The sequence below is a fragment of the Pteropus medius genome, unplaced genomic scaffold (assembly GCF_902729225.1).
Source record: "Pteropus medius unplaced genomic scaffold, Ma_sr-lr_union100, whole genome shotgun sequence".
NCBI lineage: Eukaryota > Metazoa > Chordata > Mammalia > Chiroptera > Pteropodidae > Pteropus > Pteropus medius.
Genome location: NW_024351073.1, coordinates 19,488,424 through 19,512,400, shown reverse-complemented (window position 1 = coordinate 19,512,400; position 23,977 = coordinate 19,488,424). Strand labels below are relative to the sequence as shown.

General features: G+C 38.9%; 1 protein-coding gene and 1 pseudogene across 1 annotated transcript in view; one reads left to right on the top strand and one right to left on the bottom strand.

Moving 5' to 3' along the window:
• The window catches only part of CTNND2 (catenin delta 2), a 773,259-nt gene that overhangs the window by 695,232 nt on the left and 54,050 nt on the right, over positions 1-23,977 (bottom strand). The gene's annotated exons all lie outside the window — the stretch shown is intronic.
• On the top strand, positions 14,130-14,249 carry LOC120586482 (uncharacterized; annotated as a pseudogene).

Here is a 23,977-nt window from a genome sequence, read left to right as displayed (position 1 = left end):
ATGCTAGTGTAGACGCTATACTGCTAGTAGCAAGATGGATCATGAGTGATTTTATTTTTTTTTATGCTCTTCTGTATTTCTCAAATTGCAAACAAATATGTATTAATTTTTAATAAAATATTTAAAATCTTGAAAACAACTGAATATTTAGGCCAATGCTTATACCACTTCTAAATTCTATATTATTAAGATAATGCATATATCTACCTGAAAAAGTTGAAAATATTTATTTGTAAACATATATGTACTCCTATGTTCACTGCAGCACTATTCAGGAGTGGCCAAGACATGGAAACCACTGAAGTGTCTTCAACAGATTGGATAAAGAAAATGAATACCTTTATGGTACCTATATACAGTGGAATACTATCCGGCCATAAGAAAAGAGGAAATATTGCCATTTGTGATATGGATCATCTTGAGAATATCATGCTAAGCGAAATAAGTCAGATGGAAAAAGACAAGAACCATATTACTTCACTCATATGTGGCATATAAAACTGAAAATGACAAACAAACAAGACAAACAAACAAACAAAAACTCATGAAGCCAGACAACAGTCTGGTGGTTACCAGAGAGAAGGGTGGAGGGAGGTAGGAAACGGGAAACAGACTCAAAATATGGTGATGGGAAGAAGTTTGACTTCGGATGGTGAACACAAAATACAATAAACAGATGATGTATCACAGAATTGTACACCTGAAACCTATATAATTTTACTAACCAAAGTCACTCCGATAAATTTAATTTTAAAAAATAACACATGAACATACTTAATTATTAGTTCAGGAATATTTATGTGAAAAAGCAACTCTTTCCTTCCTCATTTTCCCTCACATTCACTTCTTCATTCAGTGCTGGTGATTAACATTCTTCTATTTGTGCTTCTCCTAGTGGTTAATTTCTACATCTCTAAATAATGTATCAGGAATGCTTGTTGTAACAAATTAAACATTGTCTTTTGACTTCCTACTTTAATAAATGACAATTCAGCTCCTTTAAACCATCCCTACTATCCTCTACTTTCCAATTTTTGGTACCCGTATCATAACTTTGAGTCCCTATACTGATTATGTCTTGTTAATTTAAATAATGTTCATAAGCCTCTATTTCTTTTGCCATTAATGTTCTCCAGTATTCCTTCAGCAAATATGATACCAAGGTCACGAAGCAACAGGAATGGAGTTATAGACTCCACAATTCAGAGCTGGGATTGACATGGGAGAATTTACTGGCAATCTTGGAAAATTCAGACTTAATCTCCACTATCATTTTCGAATTGTTAACTGTGATCATTGTTTGGGTTTGCAAAAGCCAATTGTAAAACACTATATCTTTCTCCTTGGGACCTGACTACAATTTGCATGCACCAGCACACAAGAACGAAGGCATGACACTTATGCATGTTCCCACAGGCTCATTTAACCCAAAGGAAATGCATGCCATGATTTTTTATGAAATATAGATTAAACAGCCATTATTAGTAGAGTTGCTAAGCCTAGAAGTTAACTTATCCTATTCATGATCGTGTTTAAGTTATGTACTGTTTGCTAAGGTGTTGTCATCTTTATTTTTCACCTTGAAATACAGAGAACAGTCTATCAGGAACAGTGGCTCCTTACGATAGAAATCTTCATCGGATGGAGGGTATCATGACATTTTAGAACTTGGAAGGGATGGCAAGAGGAATGTAGTTCGAAAATAAGTCCTCCTTCTCCATCCGAAGGGATCTGGGGAGCACGTGGACACTTTCTTCCTCTCTCCCACACTACGACACCACATTAAACATCACAGATTTAAAACATAATGGGCAGATCTACAGTCACTGACGCATAACTAAACATCATTCGCATATTGCCAAATATGTAATGAACAGCCACCACCTGGCAGGCCATGTGCCAGGAGCGAAGAACCCCTCCCTCAACAATATACATGGAAACTGCTATATCTGTGTCGGTCCAGAGGGGTTTACAGATATAAACAGGCAATAACAATGCAGCGCAATAAGTACTAAGATCCATCATCACTTAAACCAACCCTAACTTTCACTGGGAATTCTTTAATTTAGAATCAGATCCTCTCAAGGCTTTTCTGTAACTCTGGGCCTTCAAGCTGTCTCATGCCAACTGTTCTGTGATGCTTTTCATAGCTGCCAGAACTTCATTTCTGTTATGACGAGATGGCTTCTATTTTAATCTCTCTCCACTTCCGGTTGGTCTGTCCACCAGCTTGGACTCACCTGCACCTGGTTTCCTTCATCAGGCGCCAACACCAAGGGAAATATAAATCACAGTCCTTCACTGCAAGCCAGCAACGTGAACCCACTTTTTCCTAACTACGGCTTCATTTCTCTGTGTCCGATCACGACCCAATCATATGCTTAGTAAAACTCATTAGCCTTTATCTTTTTCAGGCTCCCCCATTGGTTATTCGAATCCTTGCAATTGTATGCGTTTCTATTTTTTAATTCTTGGGGATTTAGAAAGATTCCTCTACCATTTTTATTTAATACTCCCAGCATCATCTGAGTGGTACTTATAACCAAACATGTAGATTATTCTGAGGCAAAAGTATGAATATTTCCATTGAGTAGGATAAACCATGACTTCAGACACTGTGCAACAGTCCACGTCAGACTAGGTCCCCAGTGTCGTTTCTGTGATGCCGTGAAAGAGCTTTTGGCTTTCAGACCCTTTTGCATATCCAAATCGCATGTGTCACACTATTTGGCCCCCGAACAATCATCTATGCATCTTAACTCTGCTCCTGAGATTTCTTCTTTAAAATAATTTTATCCTTTAGTTATCTATTCCAATCCATCAGAACATGCATTCATCAGAACACGGTTTAAGAACTTTACAACTGAATTAATTCAAATTGAAATACACGGCACGTTTTCATCACAATATTCACGTGAGCAGATCAGTAGTTATAAATAAACTTCACTATATATATTATTACAAAGATGCTGAAAGTGGAAACGAGAGTATTGACAACTACTGATAAAACGTCCGAGAAGATACTACGGAAATTAACTTGATCCACTAATGGCTGAAGTCCCATAAGAAAGGAAAGCTGCCGAAATTATGACCACTGAGACTGCCTTCACTCTATGGTTATCAGGGAAAGGGGATTCCAAGAATTTACCTTGCTTGGAATGATGCAGGTTGAGCACTGAGCTAAATTATAAATGTTTATGTAAAACATGAAAGCACAGACTTTTCTATAAAGATGGGGAATCTGGATGTTTTCCTTCATCAGGTTCTTCACTATGGCATCTTATTTCAAGCCTCTTAGGACAAGTGAATCCTAAACGTGCTATCTATTCTAGCATTCCATATAATTACATCACTTTAAAAGTGATGTAAAGCCAAACATAACACAACAGAATGCAGAAGATAAATTTTGAGGGACTGTCACAGTTTTCAAGCCCCAAATTCTAAAAGTATATGCATGTCACAATAAGTTGGCAGGGTTCTAACTTAGTCATTTTTTCTTAAACTATACATCGAGAAGGTTATATCATAAATCCAGGAACATGCTAATAATTTTATTACCTAACTCTGAATTTACTCACCTCTATCAGATACCCTTAAAGCATGAATCTAACTTATGATAAAGAACGGGCCATGGTAAAATGTATATGCTGTGCCAGGGAAAAGATTAATTCACAAGTCTCCAACATCACGTGACACATCCTCATCATGGCCAAATATCGACGCATTGACGCATCACCAAAGTACGCAGTGACAATGTAAAGCTCCATGCTATACCAAGACACAGGGATGGGTCACGGCTCACAGAAGGCTCACAATTGGGTTGGGGAGAACCAATAAACGGCTGCAAACAACAATTAACAGCCTCTTTCCCCAAAGGCATGGTCCAATCAACAATGGTTAAACGGTGCAGGGGGTGTGGAGGCCACTGCAAGCCTGCTGTAAAAAGCCAGTGCACCAAGAGCGGGGATTTGCACCAGTCCTCAGGGGAAGGGCAGAGCTTAAAAAACTCATCGGCTATAAACGCTCGTCTTAATGATCCAGGAAGCGTATCAGTGTCAGCCTCTTGAGCAAAAGCATGGAACCTGATAATACCCTACTTTTTAAATATTGAGAAAAAACCATGTGCTCAGAGAAACTTGGCCTCCTAAATATAAGAACTAAAGGTAAGACCGTATGCACTAAAGTTGAACTTCGTATTTTTGGATATATAAAATATTTGCCTGTAATATGCTAAGTTTCCATTGAAGATTCGTATCTGGTGTCTAGCACAGTTGTGTTAAAGGGTGTTATGTACATTTCCTAAGCATTTGTTGAAGATGCCATCTGAGCTATCGTGTTAATTGGCGTGAAATTGGTAAGATTACGACATAAGCTTAAAAAGCAATTAACAATAGCTGTGACATTGACAAAAACGAAGAAAGGCCTTCTTCATTAAGGGTGGTTATGGAGTTTGGGAAGACATTCATAATTTTTTCAGAGTTATTATAATGAATTAATTTTTCAGCTTAATATTAAAAAGCAATCTGATAAATTACAAGAAACGTCAGTCGCCTCAAGCAATGTTTTGAAAATTAAACGTTCATTGCATTAAATTTTTAAATATGAATTGCTACATTTAACAAATGTTGATTTCTAAATTTGAAATGAGCGTATTTTCCACTTACTATAAAATATAATTTCTAATTACATCAATTGCGTGGTGTCAGAAAATTCGTTAACGTGAAAAACAACTTTGTTTCCAATGCTTATTATAAGGCATGATTATAATTTGGAAAGCAACCAAATTACCAGTGTGTGTACGTGGGTGTATGTGTGTATACAGGTATGCTATTGTTTAAAATGAAAAGCGATGAACCTCTTCAATCAGCTAATTAAGTATTGTCATACCACCTTAAATATGAGTTTAAAACAGGGTAAACTAGTCCACACCTGGAGTCAGTACTTCAGGACCTATTCTTAAAGAAAGATACACTTTGTGATATGCAGTGGTGAAAACGGTTCTTTTATCTCTGTCCATAATGTTTTAAAGAGATCATCTGAACTTTACTGTAGTTTGTGTTAGGAGTTAGATATGCTCATTATACTTTAAGCCATAAGAAATCATCTTAAAAATGAGAAGTTTGCATTCAAGAAACATTACTAGAAACATATGAGGATTTTACATTCAGCCAATAAACATTTACTGGATTTGCCAGGAGCCAGGTGCTCTTGGGGTCTGTAAGAATGCTGAGGAAATTGAGCCTGATGACACTGACCTGATCGTCACTCGTACAAACCTCCTGACACAGTTTGCAGCTAGCTAAAATCTGGTTTGGGCCTTTCAACCCCAAATCCCACACTCTCTTCACAGCCAGCCCCACATTGCTGCGTAATTGAGAACTGGGTCGACAGAGTTAAATACTGAGAAGGTGAACTTGAAATGACAGCTCCAAGATTCAGTTTAATGGGTCGGCATCCTTGCTGACAGGATCTGGCTACTGCATTGCCATCTTCATTGAGTGCACATATGCTATTCGACTGTCTGATCCTAGATTAGATTTTTTAAAAGACTGTCACGAAATAAGATGATGCAGTAACACAAATAAATCTAAGCAGCCAGTAGACAATCTCTTTGTGTAAGTCAAGATGTAAGTGGCAAAAGATTTCATTTTGTGCATTTAAAGCTAGATCCACCCAATTTCAATGTGTATTAGCCAGGGTCCAGTGGATAGCACAGTTTTATATAATGCAATTCTTAAGTGCCAAAAGGTGATTTAAGCTTCTGATTTGTTTTCATTTTAGTGTTTAAAGAGAAAAGGAACTGGTATCCAAGAACTCTCCATTTCAATACTGGGAAGATCTGTTTCATAAAATCACACAGCATTGAGTTCCACTGTCACTCTGATTTAAGGCTTGGTGGCCTAGCCTCTTTTAGACACTGCATCTATTGGTGAGCTGTCTCTTATGGACTGAATGCTTCTGTCCAGCCCCACCCCCTGCCCAAATTCATATGTTGAAGCCCTAACCCCTGATGTGACAATATTTTGAAGAAAATAATAATAAAGGTTAAATGAGGTAATAAGAATGAGGCCTTAGGAGGACACAGCAAAAGCTGGCCATCTGCAAGCCAGGAAGAATGTTCTCACAGAAAATGAATTCACTAGAACCTTGATCTTGGACTTCTAGCCTCCAGAACTGGGACAACATAAACTTCTGTTGTTTAAGCCGCCAGTCTGGGTATTTTATTATGGCAGTTTGACCTGACTCACAGACTGTCTTTGGCCGGACAGAGGAAAGTTGGCAATGACTTAGGTTAGGAACAGCATCAGACATGGCATCCTGAGAAAGATATGTGAGTGCTTTTCTAGTCTACAGGTTCTTTAAAAATATGTCATCCTCTTAAACTTCAAGTGCTACTGTAACATACTATAGAGATACATGGGAATGTATCCATCAAGTATTTTGGAAACACCTATCAACAGAATAGTGCTTCCCATTCAACATTCGAAACAGTTCAAAATCCCTGCCCTCATACGACTTAGCTTCTAGAGAAGAGAAATAAACACTAAATAAAGAGAGAAATTAGTACATGACAGATGTCCAGTCACATAGGGGAAATCAAGCAGAGAAAGTGACTCGGAATTGCTGGGTGAGATGTTTCTCTTTAAAATGGAGGGGACCAAGATGTCCCCCTTGAGAACACTGACATATGAATAAAGATGAGCAGGCCTCTGAGGGGCAGGGGTCAAATAACTGTATTAATTACAACTGCACATCATTATTATTATTCTGTGCTGGCATTCCTTGCTATTCTAGCCCTATTTTTATTCTCAGGTTATACTGGAATATTTTTGAATTCTGTGAAAACCACAGTCTTCAGTCCAGAGGTCAGCTTGGAAATCGGCCCGCATCTCTCTGTCCGTCTGGAAACTATCCTGAGGCGACGTGATATGGCTCCTAGTTATCCTTCCAGCTTCCTGCTTTACATTGTCCCCCAGAGCAGACACCGTGGGGTCCCCACCAGCATTCATTCCTCTTCCGGCCCATTTTTCAGTAGCCAGGGGTTTGGCGTTGAAGTGACTTGACTGCCACACTGAAACGAAACTGGGGCCACAGATAGATTCGTAGCCCAGATCTAAGCTCACCCAGGCAGGTTGTTTCCAGTAAAGAAATCAGATGCTGGCAAAACCTAAGAAAACAGGAGGGAGGTTGAGCCCTTTGTTTTGGTGAAGAAGAAAAAGAAGATTCCTTCACGTGGATGACGTATTTGTAGATGTGAGGTGCGTAGCTATCGCGACTTTGTTTCATGGTGATGGAGGACAGCATCCCAGGAGAGAATGAGGAGGTGGTCACACAGTCGTGGCACGGAGCCCCGATGGAATCATGCCTGAGGCCCCGACACCAGCAGACTTTTCAGATGTGTTAAACAAGAAATTCCCATGAGTATTTTCTTCCCGCTTTATGGGACCAAAGCAACTGGAACCCCCCACTTCCCCAAGTACACGCATGTGTCAACACATACTCAGATGTACACCTTCACGAAGCCATGCAATTGGGCTTCTTTAGAATCTGATTTGCACTGCATTCTTCCAGAACAGGGTGAAATAGCATAGCTCTGCCTCGGCCACTCAAAGCCTGGAATGTCTTCACGATCTGAAGTGTTCTCTGTTCATTGGTCACATTAATAGCTTGAATAACTCTCACCCCCATGACCCTTGTTACAGAAGTATATTCAACTAGTTTTGTTCTTAATTGAGTCTTGTATGAACTGACATGCATATCCAAATATCTTCCCATCAAACTGATATTTCCAGTGATACATATATCTCCTTATATGTCGGCATCTACTTTCTAAAATAATCCATACCTATTTTAGAACAAACATTTTTCATCAGTATTATAACTGAAATGTTAAAATGAAGCTATATTTTTTATGCTTTACCACAACCCATCAATGGGCACACTTATTGCTGCTCCAGGTAACTCATGTGAGAATTTGCATAATTATTTGAGAAGTAAAATCTATTAGGGCAACCATAAAATTGCTAATAGACTTAGCTATTATTTTAATTTTGGGGGTTTTTAAAATGTATGTGTGCTTACTTATTTATAATTGACATATATTTTCATCATCTATGTATTTTATTTTATATATCTGTTTTTTCCAGCACGTCATTTCAGCAGTGATGAAAGGCAAATATTTTAAAGCTCAATTAGATGGTACCTAAAACATTTTCAACCGCCAATGTAATTTTTCAAATGAGTATTAAATATGTCAACACTTTGAAACAGAATGCGTTTTTGTATACCTACAGTGTGCGATCAGAAATCTCATGTAGACATCTTGACACTGCCAAAGTGAGTCCCCAGTGGACATGCATTAATTAAAAGACGTGGTAGGCTATGGCAGTTCACGTCCACATGTGGGGGACATCGCTGATGGCTGTGTTAACACTGCAGTGGATTGCTAATTTAAACAGGTCCATCATAGTAAGCAGATCTGTCCAAAATTTACCTTACGGCTTGCAAGCAGTAGTGACAGCAAATGGGCTGATGGGATGGAGAACTAGCTGCTCAGTACCCTGGAAAAGCCAAGTGAATGGCACCCGGCCAGTTGAAAATGGAGAGCTCTACAGAAAACGATGAGCCACCGTTGGTTAAGGCTAAGCTACTTCAAATCATGTCAAATTAAAAGCTGCAGTTTTTAACGGGCAAATGTCAAGGATCTAGCTTGAAATGCCCATGTCTCGCTCTGTAAAGGACTCTGCAACGTCTCCCAAATAGAGCTTCCTCTACTTGATCAAAATAAAATATAACATCAAATAAAATATACGGCAGAAAGAAAACCGCAATCCTGGTTATGAAGTTAAAACACAGATTTATCTTTACGATTAACAAGATAAGTGAGAAGTTAAGTTATAATTGACCAGAGCCGATTTAATACATTTATATTATAAAAGGTAAACGCTATTTGAAAGACTTATTTTTAAGCTCTCCTCTCATTCTGTAGGATCCTCATTAATGAGAATTTTGCGGATGCCAGGATTCTGCTCGCTAAAGGAATTACACCAAATTATATCGAAAAACTGAAATCCCGACAAAATGCAGGTTCATTAAGAGAGGACAGATGTCACTAAGGAGTAATATACACTCGGATGCAGAAATGACATAAAGATCGCCGAAAACAAAATGAAAATGAAAATAGATTTAAATTAATTCAAAACCATGGAGAAATGTGAACTTCCTGTACCAATACATTAAAATGTAGTGTTACTTAAAATCAATATTCATATAGAACTTACACCTATATTATTTTACTTACTCTTCATATTGAACTTGGAGAAAACGCCACCATTAAATACACAATTATGCTAACAACAGCAAATGCTTATAGAAAAGACGTCATTTCACAAATTCTGTTTTAAGTAACGGACAGCTACGAATGAATTTTATAAAATCCTTATGAGATTCGAACAGTTCTTCTGATTACAGATCAGTTGCTTTTTCTGCTACACAACAAACATGAGCTAGATTCCAATCCCAAGTTTTTTTTTTAAATCTAATTCTGTTCAATGGTAACTACGTCATTTGACCAAATGTGTCACTAACTACTACTGCTTAGTGACACCTCTGGTCAAATAAAGTATGCAATTCAGGTAGTAGGATTTGTGCCAACAATCCATTAGTGAAACAGGACCAGCAACGGGTTGTTCTCCTGTTGGTCATTTCAGCAGAAGCCCCAAGCAGGTTCTTATCGTGAGAGGAGGGAACTTCAGCCTCCTCCCAGACTTGCTAAGAGGTGGGTATCTGGTCCTGACCTTGGGAGAGCAGAGAGGAAGGCTGGTCCCGCCCCTCATGCCATGATGGCATCTGCGAGATACCCTCTGAGATATAAGGGGTGCCTGTAAGAAGGGGAGACAGTTTCACGCGACCCCCTTGCCAGCTGAGCTGCAGAACCTCTGAGCCCACCGTGGCATCCGGCACAGAGCACAACCAGAGTGCTCTTCTGAGGTGCTGGCAGTTGTCCCAGGGCATGGGGGCCACACACACACCAAAAGCTGGCACTTGTCTCCTGTGACTAGAGAAATCTGAAAAGACACCACATAGAGCGACCATCACGGGCCAGGTAAGGAGAGCGAGCGAGACTAGGTTAAGGCTGCTTGTCCTTTTTGGGGAGATAACTAAGTATGAAGGTCCATGTACTACGCGGACAGCACGAAAGTTAGCTGAGCCGGAGCCTTTGGTGGGATCTTGCCCCAAAGGGCTGCCCGCTGGGGCCAGGGGACCGCAGATACAATGTTGCTGGGTGTCCTTTGTGCACAGGAGCATTTTGCAGAGGAATATCAAGAGTGTATAAATATGTCACCCATGAGAACTACCCAGATCAGTGGACCATGCACAACCAGCATTTGGGATGCCTGTCTTAATGGACGCCTCTGGCTGGCCGGTATGAACACAGCTGCTTTTCATCTAAAGCCTCCTCCCCTTGGCCCAGCAGCAGAGAAGCCGAGAGCAGCGAAGAGAGTGAGAAGCCAGCAGGGAGGGTGATTCACCAACGCAAACCCATCCCTCCATCTCACGGGGCAGGCTGAAGGGAGCGATGGGAGGGTGTGGGGGCGGGGCTTTGACTTCACAGCTGTGGACTGGACTGAATACATGAACACTGTGTGTGGTTATTGGAATCAGACCACTGCTGTATCTGAAGGCACCAGGCGTGCCAGGAGTGTTTGGCATGTCCCCACAGGAGAGGAAAGGGGCGTCCACACAGCCTTTGAGAGACAGAGGCTCCCGGAGACACGGCCTGGGGACTGGTGTCCACTCACTAGGCTGGATAGGGAGCTTCAAGCAGGACTCACACTTTCTGTAGGAGAGCAGTAGAAACCCATTCTTTACACTTAAAAAAAAAAAAAAACTACTATAAAATAAGAAAATGAATGCTTGGGAAGAAGCATATAATCTCAATATGGAAACTGTGAATACAGACTACATTATAACTCATTCGAAAAAATCTCTTGGGAGTTTCAAAATTTGACTAAGGGAAGATATATATTATGGGGCTTTTAATTTTTTTCCCATTTCTCCTCTATCGAATACCGAAATCCTACATTATGTTTCCTTTCAGAGAACAGAAGTGTTGATAATTCGGTAGGTGAGTATGGTTCTTCAGTATATACTTACTAATTAAACAACATGGACCTCAACCAGCAAGAATAAAAAATACAAGTAGGAGGGAAGGAAGAATGGAAAGGCAGGTGGGGAAAGGAAATGTACTGATTACAACGAGTCTAGACATTATCGTAACGGCTTTAGCATTAACACAATTCCCCTGAATTCATGAATTCATTAACTAAACGTATTAACTAATTTATCTGTGCTAGGAGCCCCTGAGTCACAGTGTTTAATTTGCACAGCTGTAACGTGAGCACGTCTCATCTGAACCAGGCCAACTGGCTGCAGTGTCTGCATTTTTAACCTCTAAGCCCCGCTGCGTGGAGGTGGCAAGGAAGTACTAGAAAAAGCGCGTTTGACAAAAGAAGACTGTGATATCTATATATATGCATATAGATTATGTGTGTGTGTGTGTGTCTATGTGTGTGTGCGTGCATGTGTGTATAAAGAGAGTATATATGTACCCTCGAAAGAGGAAGCTCATGCCAACTAAAATTAAGTGGTAAGTGTGAGTGACATACCGTCGACTTACAAATGCCAACGCCAGCCAGGTATATGGTCACAGCGTAGTTTCTCTCCAAAGCAGGAAACTGTGGCTGGGCAGGTGATACGCAGAGGAAAGACATGCAGTGTGTTCCAAAAGCCTACTTGTCTTTCTTTTCAGAACATGTTGAGAGGCTTATAAATGGGCTTCATTTTTTTCTTTCCTCTTAGACCATCGGTTCCTTGTGACTGAGGCCCTACATCAAACGTCTGCGTAGCAGGAACTCAATAAATATCCAATTAATACTGTTAAACCAGGCTTTGTCAATATGAGAGCAAAAGAGATTACAGAGGATTTTAAAGAAAAATTTCTCTTTATTTTCCTAATGGAAAAAAAAATAAATAATTGCAAAGCTGCAAGTCATTTTCTTCCCTGATACTTTGGCGCGGATGCACCTCCGGGGTCTGCAGGTGTGCGGCAGCCGTAACTAACAAGTTTTCCCTTTTTTCTCTCCATTCTGGCTTCCCGAAGATGCCGAGGACTGGGGAGAGGTGAAGGAAAGAATGAGAAAGGATTTTCTTTGTTTCTTACAGACTTTGGGTGTGTATACGAAATACACTAACTACGCTCTTACCGCAGTGCAGTAAATAAATATACTGTTGAATAATTTAACTACAAAAATGATGAAAATACTGGAAAAATAAATTTTACAAGTACTAGAGTCAGGTCTCAGATGTACTCCCACTTTCATGCCAGCAAAGAGAACATCTATATCCTATTTCTCCATAACGATTTTGATTTTCCTAAGCTGAACCCACCAATAGGTGGTGGAAAATGAAATTTTACTGAAATGAGGTGACTCGAGCCGGATGGTAGAACTGAAACGGTCTAATGCAGTCTCTACCTGCATGTCAGGCACGGATGCTCAAGACGCATTGCAGAGTCTGGCTGTCTCTGTTCCTTTCCAAGATGGTGCGCGACTCCGAAGTGACCCACTCCGAAGTGAAAAGACGAGAGATGGACTCTCCAAACTCTCCGGAGATCTCTGTTCTGGGCTGCTCCCCAGCTGGGGAGACGGAAGGTCACAGGCTCTCTCCCTCTGCCTTCTGAGGGGGTCTTGTTACAGCAGCCGGACCCCGGTCAAGCACCATCTCTTCTCATTCTCTGCTCAGGCAGGGGACAAATCATCTTCCCGGTGGACCAGTGTTCCCAGTCCTCTCGGAGTCCGGGTGAACCCAGGCCCAGGTGACCTTTGCTGCATCCTTGACTGCATGACCCTTTGGCCTTGGCCTTGGCCTTGCCAATGCCTTTGGCAAATTCTCCAGGAAGAGGCTCAGCAGACTCCTGGGTCCTGAAATCAGGAGCGCTGGGCCTTTGGCTACTTCCACGTCATCCAACACCCCGACTTCGCTCGGAATTCCTGGTTGGAAAAGGGCGCGCATGGCCCTGTTAGGTATCACCTAGCATGGATCTCATCCCATGAGTTCTCAGATATGAAACCCTGTCGTCTAATCCGCCGATCTAGGTGATTATTAACGGTACGTGGGAGGTAAAGAAATGAGGAAAATCCTTTTTGTCTGTACCTCCCATGGCATTTGTGGCTCTGTCATGCTAACAGGACAGAAAATCAACTTGAGATCCACGCTAGGTGATACCTAATATCTCCTTCCCTGGGACTGTAAACCTTAAGGCCCAAACATAGGAAGAGAAAGGTACAAGTCTACAGGTAGAAATCAAAATGCATTACTTTCATATGTGCAAAATATTATCCATACTACATTAGTTTCTGCTGCAAAATCAATAGTGCGCCCTGTTTCACATAACTCTACGGTAAATTAGTATAATGCCAACATTCCCAACTCTCAAACTAAGATGTGCTCATGAAGAGTCTAACATATTCAAATGAAATTCTTGGGGCATTTACCCTCTATACAGGATCTGCTTTCTCACAGTTGATAAAATTGCTCCGATTCAGATTTTTTCTATATGTTCTGTAAATTCATTCATTTTTAATATAAGGTCTCCTGTCAATGGGGCACCCACTAAGACAGTTGCTCTCTTTCTGTTAAACAAGTTGTTTAAATTCCACAAACCTTCAGGCATCGCATGACGTGGGTTTTGAAGGACGTGCGCTCTCTGCGTCTGCGGTAAATGCCAGGTTCAGTTCATGCCACAGGCTGACTGGCAGTAAGAGGACTGCCCCAGGATTCGTAGTAATGGAAATAACCCTTGCTGGTGCATTAAACTTTCAGAAGGTTTCTAGTTCACAAATTAAACACCATTTCTTGGTCTAACAATGTCTTCCACGTATTATAAAAATAAAATCTCTATATGTTTAATTCACACAAACTTTTTTTTTTTTTTTAGTGTGGATAATACGATTCTGACCAGTTGTCAAAATAGCAATCTAGACGCAGTTCCATAGTGTAGTGGTTAGCACATCTGCTTTACACACAGAATGTCCTGGGTTCACACCCCATTGGAGCCACAGTCCATGGTCTATGGCCATGCCACCCTGAACAAGCCCGATGTCTGATCTCAGAAGCTAAGCAGGGTCGGGCCTGGTTAGTAAGTACTTGGTTGGGAGACCACCTAGGAAGACCGGGTGCTATAGGCATAAATAATAATAATAATAATAATAATAATAAAAAAAATCAATCTACTTTTTCATACTTATTTTTTTAACATATATCACATACAAACAAAGGTCTAAAATTTATTTGTTAGAACTCATTAGGACATTTGCTCATCCAAATCATTTTATGTAAATTTTACCTAAGAAAGAACCATGAAGAACTACTGTGTCCTAGTTGTTACACAACCAGTACTAACAAGCACCAGTTGACAAACATTTGATGATACAGTGAATAGAGGGTGTTTAATGTCCACAACCTACTTTTATATCACAAATTATCATTTCACTTTGTCTCCATTCATGTAACAAATTTTAGAAAGATGGTTACGTCGGAGTTAAACTTTCTCTTTTTCTATATATGCCTCCTTTAATGTGGTGAAAACAGTTCAGACCTATTCTCCTAGCAGATGTCAAGTATACATTATGTTTAACTACAGTCACCATCCTGTACCTTCAATCTCCAGATTTTATTCAACTTATCACTGAAAGTCTGTACCTTTGACCTATGTCCCTTGCTCTCCCCTCCCCCAGCCTCTGGCAACCCCCATTCTACTCTCAATGTCTATGAGTTCAATTTACTTAGATTCCACATATAAGTGGGATCATGCAGTATTTGTCTTTCTGTGTCTGGCTTCTTTCACTCAGTATAATGTCCTCTAGTTTCATCCGTGTTGTCACAAATAACAGGATTTCCTTATTCTTTAAGACTGAATAATATTCCCTTATATGTGAATATGTGGTGTGTTCTGTGTCCGTGTGAGTCTCACATTTAATTTTATCCATTCATCTGTCAGCAAACACTGAGGTTGGTTCCTTATCTTGGCTATTTTGTGAACAATGTTGCAATGAACACAAGAATGAAGATATTGCTTCGAGATCGTGATTTCACTTCCTCTGATACATACCCAGAAGGGGGATTGCTGGATCATTTGCTAGTTCTACTTTTAGTTTTTTGAGGAGACTCCATACTGTTTTCCATAGTGGCTGCATTAGTGATACAGAATGTACCTGTTGGCCATCTCTATGTCTTCTTCACAAAAATGTCTATTCAGGTCCTTTGCCCATTTTGTAATAAGATTATTCTGTTATTGGGTCATTTGAGTTCCTTATATATTTTGGGTATTAGCCCCTATCGGATATGTGGTTTGCAAATATTTTTGTTGCCTTTTAATTTTGTTGATTTTTTCTTCTTTGTTGTGCAGAAACTTTTTAGTTTGGTGTCGTTCTACTTGATTATTTTTGCTTTCATCATCAGTGCTTTTGATATCAAATACAAAGAGTTATTACCAAGACTGATGTCAAAGAGCTTCTCCTTATGGTTTCTTCTAGGAGTTTTATGATTTCAGGTCTTACATTTAAACCTATAACCCACTTTGAGCTGATCTTGGTTCACACCACAAGAGTCCAATTTCATTCTTTTCCACATAGGTATCCAGTTTTTCCCAGCATCTTTTATTAAAGAGACAACCCTTTCCTCACCTTATACTCTTGATGCCTTTGTTGACTATCGGTTAAGTTTAGACACTTGGGTTTATTTCTGGGCTCTCTATTTTGTTCCCCTTAGCTGTCTTTTTGTGTGTGTGTGCCAGTACCATACTGTGTTGATTACTGTAGCCTTGTAATATAGTTAGAAGTCAGGTAGCATGTTATCTCTATCTCTTTTTCTTCTTTCTTAAGATTGCTTTGGTTGTTTAGAGTCTTTTGTGGGTATAAATGAATTTCAGAATTTTTTTCTGTGTCTGTGAAAAACGCAACTAGAATTTTGATAGGGATTACATTAAATCTGTAGATCACTTTGGATAGTATAAATATTTTGGAAATATTACATCTGGGTACATGGTCATGGTGACTGATCTATTTAAGCTTCTCAATAAAACATGGCTCATTTGCAATCCAAAACTTAGTAAGTGATTAATAGTCAACCATTTCAATTCTATTTTCACTTAAATATACTTCAAATAAACCATCTTACTAGCAAAAGTGTCCCAAAATAAGCTAATAACCTTAGCTTACTAAAAATGAGTTAACAGATTGTCATCGACAGAATAGGATTCCTCACTGTTTAAGTAATTATATGCATAATACTGATAAACACATTTATGTAACAATTAATGTGTGCTAGTATAACTGCTTTATTTTATTATTTTATATAAACTATAAAAAGTAGCAAATAGAACTGTGCTGTCATCTCCAACTGAAAGAGAAGAAATGAGGCTTAGAGATGTGTAGTAAATGACAGGAAAAGATTTGAATAAAATCATATCTTGACCTCTATGTAATATCTCTTCCATTAACGTTTTGGAGGACTGTCACATATTATGATACGATCTGAATCCAGAAGAATTTTGGTTGGGAAGAAATTTGATGACACGGTGAAAAAAATAATAAACAGTATACAAGTTTCAAATTCTTTGAAGAAAGAATCCTAGGACAAAGAATGTCAGTAGTCTAACATAAGATTCAAACAATATGTGGTTTGTGTAACAAACGACTTTTTCCAATGTGGTGGACAGTCTCTAAAATACACCCCCATGATCCCCACAGTCTGGTGCTCACGGCCTTGTGTAATCCCTTCCCTATGAATAACTTCCCTCTAACCAATAACAGGTGACATTGACGGGACGTAATTTCATGATTCGGGTAAAAAGTTCATATTGCGAGAGTACACTCTCTCTATTGCTTCTTTGCTTGCACGCTGTGATGGAGCAAGCTGCCAGCCGGAGAGGCCGATGTGGCGAGACACTGAGGGAAGCTTCTAGCCAAAAGCCAGTGAGGATGCGAAGACCTCCGTCTGACAACCTGCAGGGAACTCAATGCTACTGAGTGACCGAGTGAGCACGGAAGGGGACCCGTCCCCAGTCCAACCTCCAGATGACCCTGCAGAACCTGATTCAGACCTGATTCGGAACCTGAGAGACTGCAGAACACAGGACCCAATTTGCCCACAGGAACCATAAGACGATGAATGCATGCTGCTTTAAACAAACCAACTCATGCAGAGAACAAATTGGTGGTCACCAGGTGGGAGGGGGGTTGGGCAGAAGAGTAAAAAAGGTGAAAGGGATTAAGAAGTACGACTTGCCAGTTATGCAAATAGTCACAGGGATGTAAAGCACAGCACCAGAAATGTAGTCAATAATATTGTTATAACTACTACGTACGGTGTCAGGTGCTAGATTTATCGTGGGGATCACTCTATAAGTTATATAAATGGCTAATCACTACATGGTACACCTGAAACTAACACAATATTGTATGTCAGCTGTAATTAAAAAATAAATTTTAAAACATAAATAAGAAACGAATTCCTCACAATAATAAAAATTAAAAAAATAAATGTGTATTGCTTTAAGCTGCTGTTTTACAGTGTTTTTACGAAATAATGGATAATGATACATTCAATACTGCTATGTTAAAATGATCCAATTATTCTAAGCACTGATGATTTGTATTTAATTCTAATTTCCTTGAATCCATATGCTGAGCATAATTTTAAGACGTGTCAAAAACTCAAATATATGTTGAACTAAATTGCTGGGAATTATGTTCAGAAGTAAATCATTAATTAATGAGGAGCATTAAAGAGCTACGCATGGTGAAGATTCCAAACATTGACACTTAGTGTCCTCCAAAAAGAAGATGAAAAGATCAAGTTAAGGAAAATCACTAATGACGCATGCAATTTTTCCTAATTACTGTGTTTTTTAACTTGGGCTGGGTTACATTAGAATGATTATTATAGTCAATCAGAAATTTTATTGACTCAATTTTGTTCTCAAATATCTTCAAAGAAAATGTCTCATTATTTTTCTAGCTTGATAGCTTGATTCTAAGAGCTTTACAGCCACAGTTAAAGAAATACAATAGTGGTCTACCCAAATTATTATAAATCACTGAGGATATTTTCATACCCAAAGAGAATAATGATTAAGAGTATATATTAGTCATTACAAAACCACTGAATTTTTAGCTGTTATACAGTTCTTTCCATTAACCAAATTGCTGTTATATATTTTATGCACGTGGCAAAAATTTCATAAGGAAGAACAATATTTTTGTATTAGTAAAAATTTTGAGGAAGATATTATTCACGATAACATGTCAAAGCTTTCTAGGCTGTTACATACCATCCAGTGTCACATTATGCCATGGAGCTTCAGAAGTTAAATCTTTAGTAGAATTATGAACGACATACAAGAACGCGTACATGAAAAGCATAATACACAACGAAGGGCATTTCTAAGCACTAAACTCCAAAGGTTATACAGCTACACTCTCACCAGCAACCTCATCACGATCTCTTTATTAGTATGGGTACACACAGGAACATAAAGTTAAACAACTCAAACAGAATAAAGGTAGGTTTTGGTTTCTTAATTACTTTTCACTATACACACACACACACACACACACACACACATATGTATGTATAATTGCACATATATATTTCAATTAACAATTAGAAATTGAAATAAAACAATTCTATTTATAGTACCAAAGCATATGAAATGTGTAGTGAATAAATATAAAATAACTTCAAGTCTCATGCATTGAAAATGATAAAGCAATGATGTGAGAAATTAAAGGAATGATTTTTTTTTCATGGCTTGGTAGACTGAATATTAGTAAGGTGTCTCCAAGTTCATCTTTAAACTCAATGCAATCCTTATCACAATTCCAGCAGTCATTTCTGCAGAAGTTGACAGACTGATAGTAAATTTTTCATGGTAAAGAGAAGAAAGAATACAAACATTTTTCTGAAAAAAGAGTAAAGTTGGAGAACTTATACTATGTCATTCAAGACCTAGTGTGAAGCAACAGTTATCAAAGCAGTATCATTTTGACATAAGAATGGATACACAGAATGAGGGGACAGAAGAGAGCTCAGAAATGCACTCACATGCATGGCTGTCACTTGCTTTTAACAAACGTCCCAAATGATCCACTGGAGATAGGACAGTCTTCCCAGCAACCAGTACTAGAATTGGATATATTTTTGGAAATACACATAAAAAGAACCTCACACCATTTACAAAAAAAAAATCAATTTAAAAAGATCACAGACCTAATTGGATATATTTTGCTCCTTGAAAAATACTGTCGAAAAATGAAAAGACAAGCTACAAATTGGAAGAAGGTATATCCAAAACACATACCTGATACATTGTATGTATATTATATGCCAAATCCTCAATGCATCCTAAAACGAACTTGCATTTTAAATAATGTTAATCCCATGACAGAAATCAAAGGACTAATTTCATTCAACATTTGTGGGAGAGGCAGGTGAGCAGAGGGTGTCATGGGCTCTTGGAGCAGCCAGGGAGTGGGTAAAATCTAGGAAAAGAGAACTTTCTGGAATAAATTGAAAGCACACACCCACTGGCAAAGAGCTAATACTCGTTGCCTGCACCACTAAAATGTTTGCAAAAAATAATAACATTTTATTATTTTTTTTTATAAGGGTTAAAAATAATAACCCTTATAAACATTTTATTATTTTTTTATAAGGGTTAAAAATAATAACCCTTTGGTAAACCTACGCATTGGGGTTAAAAGTGCTTTACAAAATAACATCATGATCTTTCCCTCTGCTTCCCTCTCTCACACTCCTCATGTTTACTTTTATCTACAATACCCACAACCACTCGTAAATACAGAAGTTTCCTAGGCATTCTCATTTTTCTTCCCTAGATAACATGAGAAGCCAAAACAAGTAATTGCACAGGGTTGAATAAGAGGTTATCTGTAAGGTCTCAGTTAAACGAAATACACGCACATCTGCATCCTACAGACCTTGTTCTGGATGCAATTATGAACAATCTTATACTACTACATCACGGAGTAATAAATCCTGACTCCCACCGTGGAGGAACCCCTGCTACACACACGAGTGGCACGATCTCCCAAATCCCCTAACGTCACAGGTCTTCCAACATGCCCCCCCTTTCAAGGTGTGATCCGTCATCGGAAGCACAATGCGTCGTGTGCCTTCTCTATCTCCGTGCAAGGCTCTCGGCTTCTCCCACCCTTTGTGCCTCGCTCATCCTTAATCCCCTCCCGGGGCCTCCTCATCCTCCAATGAAGCTCTAATACTCACAGAATCTGCTCAACACGTACTACGCACGAAACATAACGAATGGCAATTTAATAATGGTAATTGATAATAATAAAAAGATAACACCACCCCCTGGAAGATAAATTAATTTACCTGCTTAAAACAATTCATTTCCAACCAATTGTTCTGACAGGATATCTAATAGGGGCGCATTCGAATTAAATTAAGTTAATCTAATATTTAGGGCAGAAATCAGTGAAGAAAGCGTGTGTACTTAAGTAGAAGTAAAACCAAAACCTGTTGCTAGAATTTCTGCAGTATTTCCTCTGTGTACCGTCCCCATGATTAGCGGGGAGTTTTTATATATTTATTTATCAGGTAACACAGTGCAGATCATGCCACAGGTGGCTCCTAGAAAACAACATTTAAACCAGCATCTCAGAAGTATTATGGTATATTTCTTTAGGTGATACTGATTGTAAAATTTTCTATTGTAGAAGTAACATACCATTTTCATCAATTCAAATTCAACTATAAATATATAGATATCTATGTATTTACATAGATATGTAGATATCTATGTATATACGTATAGATACACAATTTTTGGAATGTACATATCTATGTACATATATTTATATCTAAGTCTATATCTATCTGTATATGATGTATTGTTCTTGTAAGTCCAGAGAATTGGTCTGAAAAGTCACTGTTGTATGTTTCCTCCTAGGCATCCTTATCCTCTCTGTAGAATAAATTTTTGTGTAGCTTTTACCATAAGTTCATCTTCTCCTTTACTTTCACATTTTTAAAATTTTACTTTTTAAATAGACAGTAAAATTAATTTGTATGTACAGTTCTACACATTTTCACACATGTATAAATGTAACAGATGTATACATTTTGACACACGTAAAATCTGACACCTGCATGAACCACCACCGTAATAAGAACCCAGAATATATCCACCACCCAAACGTCACCCCAGGCCATCCTCAGCACCCCTCCGCCCACGCGCCCAAGAACAATGGCAACCACTGATCTGCGTTTGTCACTTACAATTTCATCTTCTCATAAATACCACAGAAATGGAACATCCAATATATAGCTTTTTGAGACTGGCTTCTTTCTAAAATGCTTCGTAAAGTATAAATACACAATAAGGACATTATTTCCAGTGGCCAAAATCTGAATTGATAAGGCAGAATTGATAAGGCCTCATGACTTCAGTGCTTTTATGGGGTTTTTAGCAAATTCTTTATTTTTTGTTTTAACCAGAATATGATAAGGCAGGGAATACTAGTCAAGGGCAGGGAAAATTAGTCAAGGGCAAGGAAAACTCGTCACTAAGAGGTGGCAAGTGGGAATCTCAGTCACAGCTGGACAGTTATGCCCCTGCCCTAGCTGGTGGGTTCTAAATGACAGGATTCCTACGTTTCTCAGATTTCTGGCCATGACTATCTCTGAGGACCAATCAGATCCTTTAGACAAAAGGTTGAAAATTTTGTTTGTTGTTTTCCCCAGCTCAAAGGCTTTTTAATCTTTTTGTCAATCTGTTTTTCAGCTCAAAGACTTGAGAACATCGTCTAGAGTGAGAAAATACTGTACCATTTCTGGTCACAAATATCCACAAAGCACTTGGTTATTGAATTTCTGTGTCGTATTTTGAGAAGAAATCGATTCTGAAAACAGCCATAGATATATATACTTTTGCTCTTATTAATACTGCCAGGTGCTTTACTCTTCTCCATTACAACAGCCATGACCCTATGAGAAGCTCTCCTTACCTTGAGCATGAGGTATCACCAGGTGCTCGTCACTGGTTTTCCTGGCCTCAGCCTCTCACTGTGCCGAGGCAATCAATTTTACACACAGGTTCTGTTCTGAAAACACCATCACGTTCTTTGTGCTTTCTCTCCTTGGCATCCTCAGGTTCCCTTCTCAGACAACCTGCTCTTTCCGGCATCCCAGAGAAAGCCCATCGCTTACCTATTTTCCTCTCCCCATAAAAAATTTCCTAACTGTCTGCGACTCAGGTCTTCTGCTTCCACTAAACATCACAATTCCTGGGATTCACTTACGCTCCTTGGAATTCTGGTCCTTCCAGCTCCATAGTTTTAGACTCTGAGGTACATGGACATTTGAAAGGTACAGCTGAGGAGTTGGAGAAATATGATTCAGCTGCCCCAGAAAGGTTCGGTAATGGACTGCTTAAGTTCCAACGTTTTAGAATGAAAATGAACATATTCGCCCAACTATATGTACCAGTCCATGAAGCCTGTCCTATTTTGTTTATTTTTAATATTCTTTTCTAGAACGTGAGAATATTATTATTAAATATTATGCTGCATCCATTTATGATACACTTTTTCACAATTTAAAGTCTTTGAGATTGGATTGTCTTAAAATCTGCATCTTAAAAATATTTGACAGCATCTGTTCTCTCGCATTAGCAACGAATATAATGGTGCATCTTACAATTAAAATTTAAAGATAAGAAAAACATACTCTAACTCAAAGTTAAAAGAGAAGCTATAACCAAACAATTCAATTAGTATTAAGGAAATAAGGTGGTAGAATGAGACACTATTGCAATGATTAATTTAATTCAGTCCAGGCTATTAACATGTGAAAGTATAAAGGAAGAATTGCTACCATGGTGATCTAGTATCTAATCACCTAGAAAACTGAAGTCTTTCCTTCCAAGAGTCAGTTTAGTCTGTTAGGGGCCATGAAAGGGTAGGGCTGGGACCTCATCCTACTTTTGGATGGGGCTGGGACCCCAACCAAACTCAGGCTCATCATGAGAACCCTTCGGAAAATACAGTCTTCCAGAGTTGTCTGTTTCTGTGTAACGAACTACCCCAGACTTAGCGGTATAAAAGAATGACAATGGTTTTTGTTATTGCTCAGCTAAAGGGTTCATTCAGTGTCTTACTTGTGGCTACAGTCAGATCAGACAGGGGCTAGATGCATCTCGCATATCTGAGGCCTGGGATGGGGAGACACAAACATCTGGGGGCTGCAATGTACGGGCTCCTTGGGTCTTTCGCTCAATCCTTATGTGACCTATTCATCAGGTCTTCTCAAGATGCTGTCTTCACAGTACTCAGATACCTTACGTACAGGCTCAGGGCTACAAAGGTGACTGTCTCCAGAGAGAGAAAGAGACACAGAGAGAGACAGAGAGAATGACACACAGAGACAGGGAGAGCCTGTGGAAATGGCTCAGCTCTTTCCGACCTAGCCTAGGTGGTCCCAAGTCTACTGCATCATATTTGTCAGAATTGATTCACTAGAGCCAGTCTATATTCAAGGAAAAGATAATTAAATTTATGAATGCGCTTTCAAACTGCCACAAAGAGGCATTTTAACTATAAGTGATCATTCTCTGAAAACTAAAGTCAGGTCTTCCATTCTAAATAACCTACTGAGAAAGCTAACCACTGAAAAATCTGATTTTTTAATTAAAAATTTATTAAAGTTACTGAAATACTTTTGATTAGTAGGAAAAAAATCATAACTACATGTAAGCTCTCTGCTAAAACAAACAGAATGAGGGAGAAAAAAAGAAAAACCCAACAGTTCACAGATATACAGTGCATGTCTTTCCCAAACACAAACCTGATCAATACCAACTCTCTCAACAAAG